The sequence below is a fragment of the Ictalurus punctatus genome, unplaced genomic scaffold (genome assembly GCF_001660625.3).
Source record: "Ictalurus punctatus breed USDA103 unplaced genomic scaffold, Coco_2.0 tig00163687, whole genome shotgun sequence".
Lineage (NCBI taxonomy): Eukaryota > Metazoa > Chordata > Actinopteri > Siluriformes > Ictaluridae > Ictalurus > Ictalurus punctatus.
The window spans coordinates 71,596-81,506 of NW_026521167.1; the positions used below are offsets into that span (position 1 = coordinate 71,596).

General features: G+C 45.3%; 3 non-coding genes across 3 annotated transcripts; all 3 read right to left on the reverse strand.

Annotated features, from left to right (window-relative positions):
* Positions 1 to 2,806: 2,806 nt before the first annotated feature.
* trnap-cgg (transfer RNA proline (anticodon CGG)) lies at positions 2,807 to 2,878 on the reverse strand. Its single transcript has one exon. It is a non-coding gene; the product is annotated as a tRNA-Pro (tRNA).
* A 1,316-nt stretch (positions 2,879 to 4,194) lies between these two features.
* trnap-ugg (transfer RNA proline (anticodon UGG)) lies at positions 4,195 to 4,266 on the reverse strand. The gene has a single exon. It is a non-coding gene; the product is annotated as a tRNA-Pro (tRNA).
* A 2,786-nt stretch (positions 4,267 to 7,052) lies between these two features.
* trnap-ugg (transfer RNA proline (anticodon UGG)) lies at positions 7,053 to 7,124 on the reverse strand. The gene has a single exon. It is a non-coding gene; the product is annotated as a tRNA-Pro (tRNA).
* Between the last annotated feature and the right edge of the window lie 2,787 nt (positions 7,125 to 9,911).

Sequence of the window (9,911 nt, forward strand, 5' to 3'; positions counted from 1 at the left end):
ATACGAAGCCCACGAGGCACTATACCTTGCTAATATAGGTCCCTATCGTTCGGCGGGTTCACGCTCAACTTTTGAGGTAGTTGCACAAGATATTACTCTCTTAGAATTTTCAAGTCACCTATGCTTTTTTCAGGAATTATGTAGGGCTTTGCTGCTTTCGCTCTATTCAAACAGGGCTATAACTAATTGTTTTGGGAGATGGGAGATATCCCGAAGCAGGGTTTTTGATTCCCCAGAAAGTCGCAACAAGCTATCCCCTATCATAACCAGCAAAAAAAAAAAACACAAACAACAAAAAAAACGTTGTTTATTTAGCCACGATTTATTACCACTGCAATAATTCCATCAACTACATTCTGTTGGCTAGGGGACATCCCCAACCAGTGCTCTTTAGAGTGATTTTGTCTGAATTAGGTTATTTTTGTTATTCAGAGATGGACACTTCCAGGTACAATCCAAAGAACACAAAGGAAGCCAATATTAAGCGGTAGGATCTCGGAACTTACGTTGTCCTCATGGTTAGTGTGCAAGATGCTCCTTTCATCCTCTACTGGAACGTTGCTGAAAATGATTTCTTCTGGAATTTGCATTCCCTGAAAAGGGCCTCTGTGATAAGCAGTCAAGCATAAATGCGCTCCTTATTCACAGCTGGATTCTTCACATCACAAGATGGTCTCGGCCAGCGTTGGACTAACTATCTTGTGAAACTTGTTTTGTGACACGGAGAGCTTGCTGGTTCTTACAGCCGAAGTTGGTACACCAAGACACCAAACCAAAGGTAGAAAGCGTGGATACCCTGAAAAGGGGCTTTTGTGATCATCAGACTAGCAGCAACACAGTCCTTAATCAGAGCTGGACTGTTGACATCATAAGATGGCATTGGACTAACGATGATGGATAGCTTGCTTGCGGCGTGGGTGTCCGAGCGCGACAGCCCTCAGATACAGAAGGACAAGTTGAGGAAAAAGCAAGGGCTCATCTTGGTTTGGAACCTTTCTGGAGAGAACCTCTTGAGAGCCAAGCAGCCAGATCATCATGAAGCTCGGTTGAGGTGACGAGCAAAAATTTCCTCGATTACATAAGGAAGAGTTAACTGCAAGGTAAGGGCTCATCAGGGATTTCAACCCGAGACATCTCTCACCCAACATTAGAATCATACCCCTAGACCAACGAGTGAAATAGCCTATCTGGTTGTTTTACCTCAACGTACTGTTATTTTTGTTCATTTAAACACGCACAGGTTAGCACTGGTTTTATTACAAAGCTGTGATGACGTAGAGAGTTCACAAGTTCTCGTCACCTAAGTTGGCCCTCCACGATGCTAACCAATAGTGAGACCAAACCGGAAAGGGGTTGTCCCTGACGCTGGACTTCCCTGAAAGGTGTCAGAGCAAAAGGGAAGCAGGGTATGGAAGAACAAGAGCCACAGAAACACATGCACCTATTTGCAAATGGAACCTGCCCAAACTGCCCACCGGTGCTGCACCATGGACCATGGACCACTGGTGTTCCACTGTACCCTACAAATGTATGTCCTTACAGTTCTGCAGGTTCATGCTAATAGTTTGAGATGGTTGCACAAGACATTACTGTGAAAGATGTGAACGATGACGGAAAGCTTGCTCGTGGTGACTAGTATGACCAAAATGAAACTCTGTTACAGAAGGGCAAGTTGCGAAACAAGCAAGCTCTCACCTTGTTAGAACTCGTGAGAACCAAGCAGTCAAGCAAGAACCCAGCAGACAGCTCTTGGCGTTCGAGTAACTACATCGCGGTTGAATTGAAGAGCAGTAAGAGCTCATTCAGGATTTCAACCGGCGACATCTCACACACAAAGTCAGAATCAAATCCCTCGCCCGACCAGCTAAACGGCCAATCTGGCTGTTTCAACCTTAGTCCATGACACAAACCGTTTCAATGTAGTGGAATAGGTGCCTGCTACACATATTTTTGTTTTTTTCAGAGATCAATATGATATCGTTGAGCACTGGTTTTATTTCAAAGCTGTGATGACGAAGAGAGTTTGCAAGTTCTCATCACCGAAGTTGGTCCTCCAAGGCGCTAACCAGTAGGGAGACTAAACCTGAAAGGGGAGTCCTTGCAAATGGGCTTCCCTGAATAGTGTTTTGCGCAAAACGGTCCTCAGATTCAGAAGGGCATGTTCAGACAAAAGCAAGGGCTCGTATGGGATTTGAACCTGGCTAGAGAGAACCTCTTGACATTCACTGTGTCATGAAGCTCGGTTGCGGTGACGAGCAAAAAATTTCCTTGATTACAGAACGACGAGTTAACAGCAAGGAAAGGGCTCATTAGGGATTTCAACCCGGGACCACTCTCACCCAAAATTAGAATTAGACCCCTAGACCATCAAGCCAAAGTCCTCATCAGGCTGGTTTACCTCAAGGTACTTTTGTTTCGGTTCATTTCCACTTGCACAACCGTCATAACATAGACAAGACTAGACATCCTAGAAAGTTCTACTTTCCTTTCCGATATGGCTCCAAGCTTAGGTCACCACACTAGCCATTTCAATTTAGTGGTATCGGTGCCCGCTACAGTTATTTTTTGCTTTTGTCTTTAGAGATCAAAGTAACATGGCTGAGCACTGGTTTTATTACACAGCTAGGGTTGCGTGGTGAAACGGGCGTTCCCTAAATATGGGCTTCCCTGAAAGGTGTACTGAGCAAAAAGTAAGCAGGGTATGGAAGAACAAGTCCACAGAAACACATGCACCTATTTGCAAATGGAACCTCTCATGAACTAAACAGCCAAGCAACCCTGAGGTAGACTATTCCACATAACGCTTGGGCTCATCCGGGATTTGAACCCGGGACCTCTCGCACCCGAAGCGAGAATCATACCACTAGACCAACGAGCCAAACTGCCCACCGGTGCTGCGCCATGGACCACTGGTGTTCCACTGTACCCTACAAATGTATGTCCTTACAGTTCTGCAGGTTTATGCTAATAGTTTGAGATGGTTGCACAAGACATTACTGTGAAAGATGTGAACGATGACGGAAAGCTTGCTCGTGGTGACTAGTATGACCAAAATGAAACTCTGTTACAGAAGGGCAAGTTGCGAAACAAGCAAGCTCTCACCTTGTTAGAACTCGTGAGAACCAAGCAGTCAAGCAAGAACCCAGCAGACAGCTCTTGGCGTTCGAGTAACTACATCGCGGTTGAATTGAAGAGCAGTAAGAGCTCATTCAGGATTTCAACCGGCGACATCTCACACACAAAGTCAGAATCAAATCCCTCGCCCGACCAGCTAAACGGCCAATCTGGCTGTTTCAACCTTAGTCCATGACACAAACCGTTTCAATGTAGTGGAATAGGTGCCTGCTACACATATTTTTGTTTTTTTCAGAGATCAATATGATATCGTTGAGCACTGGTTTTATTTCAAAGCTGTGATGACGAAGAGAGTTTGCAAGTTCTCATCACCGAAGTTGGTCCTCCAAGGCGCTAACCAGTAGGGAGACTAAACCTGAAAGGGGAGTCCTTGCAAATGGGCTTCCCTGAATAGTGTTTTGCGCAAAACGGTCCTCAGATTCAGAAGGGCATGTTCAGACAAAAGCAAGGGCTCGTATGGGATTTGAACCTGGCTAGAGAGAACCTCTTGACATTCACTGTGTCATGAAGCTCGGTTGCGGTGACGAGCAAAAAATTTCCTTGATTACAGAACGACGAGTTAACAGCAAGGAAAGGGCTCATTAGGGATTTCAACCCGGGACCACTCTCACCCAAAATTAGAATTAGACCCCTAGACCATCAAGCCAAAGTCCTCATCAGGCTGGTTTACCTCAAGGTACTTTTGTTTCGGTTCATTTCCACTTGCACAACCGTCATAACATAGACAAGACTAGACATCCTAGAAAGTTCTACTTTCCTTTCCGATATGGCTCCAAGCTTAGGTCACCACACTAGCCATTTCAATTTAGTGGTATCGGTGCCCGCTACAGTTATTTTTTGCTTTTGTCTTTAGAGATCAAAGTAACATGGCTGAGCACTGGTTTTATTACACAGCTAGGGTTGCGTGGTGAAACGGGCGTTCCCTAAATATGGGCTTCCCTGAAAGGTGTACTGAGCAAAACTGGGCTCGGCTGCAGAAGGACAAGCTTATTTGAACCTTCTTGGATCACTCACGAGCAAAGCAAGAAGCGAATACAGACCGTCCAGCTTGGAAAGCTTGGGCTCGTCCGAGAGTTGAACCCGGGACCTCTCGCACCCAAAGCGAGAATCATACCCCTAGACCAACGAGCCATACGAAGCCCACGAGGCACTATACCTTGCTAATATAGGTCCCTATCGTTCGGCGGGTTCACGCTCAACTTTTGAGGTAGTTGCACAAGATATTACTCTCTTAGAATTTTCAAGTCACCTATGCTTTTTTCAGGAATTATGTAGGGCTTTGCTGCTTTCGCTCTATTCAAACAGGGCTATAACTAATTGTTTTGGGAGATGGGAGATATCCCGAAGCAGGGTTTTTGATTCCCCAGAAAGTCGCAACAAGCTATCCCCTATCATAACCAGCAAAAAAAAAAAACACAAACAACAAAAAAAACGTTGTTTATTTAGCCACGATTTATTACCACTGCAATAATTCCATCAACTACATTCTGTTGGCTAGGGGACATCCCCAACCAGTGCTCTTTAGAGTGATTTTGTCTGAATTATGTTATTTTTGTTATTCAGAGATGGACACTTCCAGGTACAATCCAAAGAACACAAAGGAAGCCAATATTAAGCGGTAGGAACTCGGAACTTACGTTGTCCTCATGGTTAGTGTGCAAGATGCTCCTTTCATCCTCTACTGGAACGTTGCTGAAAATGATTTCTTCTGGAATTTGCATTCCCTGAAAAGGGCCTCTGTGATAAGCAGTCAAGCATAAATGCGCTCCTTATTCACAGCTGGATTCTTCACATCACAAGATGGTCTCGGCCAGCGTTGGACTAACTATCTTGTGAAACTTGTTTTGTGACACGGAGAGCTTGCTGGTTCTTACAGCCGAAGTTGGTACACCAAGACACCAAACCAAAGGTAGAAAGCGTGGATACCCTGTAAAGGGGCTTTTGTGATCATCAGACTAGCAGCAACACAGTCCTTAATCAGAGCTGGACTGTTGACATCATAAGATGGCATTGGACTAACGATGATGGATAGCTTGCTTGCGGCGTGGGTGTCCGAGCGCGACAGCCCTCAGATACAGAAGGACAAGTTGAGGAAAAAGCAAGGGCTCATCTTGGTTTGGAACCTTTCTGGAGAGAACCTCTTGAGAGCCAAGCAGCCAGATCATCATGAAGCTCGGTTGAGGTGACGAGCAAAAATTTCCTCGATTACATAAGGAAGAGTTAACTGCAAGGTAAGGGCTCATCAGGGATTTCAACCCGAGACATCTCTCACCCAACATTAGAATCATACCCCTAGACCAACGAGTGAAATAGCCTATCTGGTTGTTTTACCTCAACGTACTGTTATTTTTGTTCATTTAAACACGCACAGGTTAGCACTGGTTTTATTACAAAGCTGTGATGACGTAGAGAGTTCACAAGTTCTCGTCACCTAAGTTGGCCCTCCACGATGCTAACCAATAGTGAGACCAAACCGGAAAGGGGTTGTCCCTGACGCTGGACTTCCCTGAAAGGTGTCAGAGCAAAAGGGAAGCAGGGTATGGAAGAACAAGTCCACAGAAACACATGCACCTATTTGCAAATGGAACCTGCCCAAACTGCCCACCGGTGCTGCACCATGGACCATGGACCACTGGTGTTCCACTGTACCCTACAAATGTATGTCCTTACAGTTCTGCAGGTTCATGCTAATAGTTTGAGATGGTTGCACAAGACATTACTGTGAAAGATGTGAACGATGACGGAAAGCTTGCTCGTGGTGACTAGTATGACCAAAATGAAACTCTGTTACAGAAGGGCAAGTTGCGAAACAAGCAAGCTCTCACCTTGTTAGAACTCGTGAGAACCAAGCAGTCAAGCAAGAACCCAGCAGACAGCTCTTGGCGTTCGAGTAACTACATCGCGGTTGAATTGAAGAGCAGTAAGAGCTCATTCAGGATTTCAACCGGCGACATCTCACACACAAAGTCAGAATCAAATCCCTCGCCCGACCAGCTAAACGGCCAATCTGGCTGTTTCAACCTTAGTCCATGACACAAACCGTTTCAATGTAGTGGAATAGGTGCCTGCTACACATATTTTTGTTTTTTTCAGAGATCAATATGATATCGTTGAGCACTGGTTTTATTTCAAAGCTGTGATGACGAAGAGAGTTTGCAAGTTCTCATCACCGAAGTTGGTCCTCCAAGGCGCTAACCAGTAGGGAGACTAAACCTGAAAGGGGAGTCCTTGCAAATGGGCTTCCCTGAATAGTGTTTTGCGCAAAACGGTCCTCAGATTCAGAAGGGCATGTTCAGACAAAAGCAAGGGCTCGTATGGGATTTGAACCTGGCTAGAGAGAACCTCTTGACATTCACTGTGTCATGAAGCTCGGTTGCGGTGACGAGCAAAAAATTTCCTTGATTACAGAACGACGAGTTAACAGCAAGGAAAGGGCTCATTAGGGATTTCAACCCGGGACCACTCTCACCCAAAATTAGAATTAGACCCCTAGACCATCAAGCCAAAGTCCTCATCAGGCTGGTTTACCTCAAGGTACTTTTGTTTCGGTTCATTTCCACTTGCACAACCGTCATAACATAGACAAGACTAGACATCCTAGAAAGTTCTACTTTCCTTTCCGATATGGCTCCAAGCTTAGGTCACCACACTAGCCATTTCAATTTAGTGGTATCGGTGCCCGCTACAGTTATTTTTTGCTTTTGTCTTTAGAGATCAAAGTAACATGGCTGAGCACTGGTTTTATTACACAGCTAGGGTTGCGTGGTGAAACGGGCGTTCCCTAAATATGGGCTTCCCTGAAAGGTGTACTGAGCAAAACTGGGCTCGGCTGCAGAAGGACAAGCTTATTTGAACCTTCTTGGATCACTCACGAGCAAAGCAAGAAGCGAATACAGACCGTCCAGCTTGGAAAGCTTGGGCTCGTCCGAGAGTTGAACCCGGGACCTCTCGCACCCAAAGCGAGAATCATACCCCTAGACCAACGAGCCATACGAAGCCCACGAGGCACTATACCTTGCTAATATAGGTCCCTATCGTTCGGCGGGTTCACGCTCAACTTTTGAGGTAGTTGCACAAGATATTACTCTCTTAGAATTTTCAAGTCACCTATGCTTTTTTCAGGAATTATGTAGGGCTTTGCTGCTTTCGCTCTATTCAAACAGGGCTATAACTAATTGTTTTGGGAGATGGGAGATATCCCGAAGCAGGGTTTTTGATTCCCCAGAAAGTCGCAACAAGCTATCCCCTATCATAACCAGCAAAAAAAAAAAAACACAAACAACAAAAAAAACGTTGTTTATTTAGCCACGATTTATTACCACTGCAATAATTCCATCAACTACATTCTGTTGGCTAGGGGACATCCCCAACCAGTGCTCTTTAGAGTGATTTTGTCTGAATTATGTTATTTTTGTTATTCAGAGATGGACACTTCCAGGTACAATCCAAAGAACACAAAGGAAGCCAATATTAAGCGGTAGGAACTCGGAACTTACGTTGTCCTCATGGTTAGTGTGCAAGATGCTCCTTTCATCCTCTACTGGAACGTTGCTGAAAATGATTTCTTCTGGAATTTGCATTCCCTGAAAAGGGCCTCTGTGATAAGCAGTCAAGCATAAATGCGCTCCTTATTCACAGCTGGATTCTTCACATCACAAGATGGTCTCGGCCAGCGTTGGACTAACTATCTTGTGAAACTTGTTTTGTGACACGGAGAGCTTGCTGGTTCTTACAGCCGAAGTTGGTACACCAAGACACCAAACCAAAGGTAGAAAGCGTGGATACCCTGAAAAGGGGCTTTTGTGATCATCAGACTAGCAGCAACACAGTCCTTAATCAGAGCTGGACTGTTGACATCATAAGATGGCATTGGACTAACGATGATGGATAGCTTGCTTGCGGCGTGGGTGTCCGAGCGCGACAGCCCTCAGATACAGAAGGACAAGTTGAGGAAAAAGCAAGGGCTCATCTTGGTTTGGAACCTTTCTGGAGAGAACCTCTTGAGAGCCAAGCAGCCAGATCATCATGAAGCTCGGTTGAGGTGACGAGCAAAAATTTCCTCGATTACATAAGGAAGAGTTAACTGCAAGGTAAGGGCTCATCAGGGATTTCAACCCGAGACATCTCTCACCCAACATTAGAATCATACCCCTAGACCAACGAGTGAAATAGCCTATCTGGTTGTTTTACCTCAACGTACTGTTATTTTTGTTCATTTAAACACGCACAGGTTAGCACTGGTTTTATTACAAAGCTGTGATGACGTAGAGAGTTCACAAGTTCTCGTCACCTAAGTTGGCCCTCCACGATGCTAACCAATAGTGAGACCAAACCGGAAAGGGGTTGTCCCTGACGCTGGACTTCCCTGAAAGGTGTCAGAGCAAAAGGGAAGCAGGGTATGGAAGAACAAGTCCACAGAAACACATGCACCTATTTGCAAATGGAACCTGCCCAAACTGCCTACCGGTGCTGCACCATGGACCATGGACCACTGGTGTTCCACTGTACCCTACAAATGTATGTCCTTACAGTTCTGCAGGTTCATGCTAATAGTTTGAGATGGTTGCACAAGACATTACTGTGAAAGATGTGAACGATGACGGAAAGCTTGCTCGTGGTGACTAGTATGACCAAAATGAAACTCTGTTACAGAAGGGCAAGTTGCGAAACAAGCAAGCTCTCACCTTGTTAGAACTCGTGAGAACCAAGCAGTCAAGCAAGAACCCAGCAGACAGCTCTTGGCGTTCGAGTAACTACATCGCGGTTGAATTGAAGAGCAGTAAGAGCTCATTCAGGATTTCAACCGGCGACATCTCACACACAAAGTCAGAATCAAATCCCTCGCCCGACCAGCTAAACGGCCAATCTGGCTGTTTCAACCTTAGTCCATGACACAAACCGTTTCAATGTAGTGGAATAGGTGCCTGCTACACATATTTTTGTTTTTTTCAGAGATCAATATGATATCGTTGAGCACTGGTTTTATTTCAAAGCTGTGATGACGAAGAGAGTTTGCAAGTTCTCATCACCGAAGTTGGTCCTCCAAGGCGCTAACCAGTAGGGAGACTAAACCTGAAAGGGGAGTCCTTGCAAATGGGCTTCCCTGAATAGTGTTTTGCGCAAAACGGTCCTCAGATTCAGAAGGGCATGTTCAGACAAAAGCAAGGGCTCGTATGGGATTTGAACCTGGCTAGAGAGAACCTCTTGACATTCACTGTGTCATGAAGCTCGGTTGCGGTGACGAGCAAAAAATTTCCTTGATTACAGAACGACGAGTTAACAGCAAGGAAAGGGCTCATTAGGGATTTCAACCCGGGACCACTCTCACCCAAAATTAGAATTAGACCCCTAGACCATCAAGCCAAAGTCCTCATCAGGCTGGTTTACCTCAAGGTACTTTTGTTTCGGTTCATTTCCACTTGCACAACCGTCATAACATAGACAAGACTAGACATCCTAGAAAGTTCTACTTTCCTTTCCGATATGGCTCCAAGCTTAGGTCACCACACTAGCCATTTCAATTTAGTGGTATCGGTGCCCGCTACAGTTATTTTTTGCTTTTGTCTTTAGAGATCAAAGTAACATGGCTGAGCACTGGTTTTATTACACAGCTAGGGTTGCGTGGTGAAACGGGCGTTCCCTAAATATGGGCTTCCCTGAAAGGTGTACTGAGCAAAACTGGGCTCGGCTGCAGAAGGACAAGCTTATTTGAACCTTCTTGGATCACTCACGAGCAAAGCAAGAAGCGAATACAGACCGTCCAGCTTGGAAAGCTT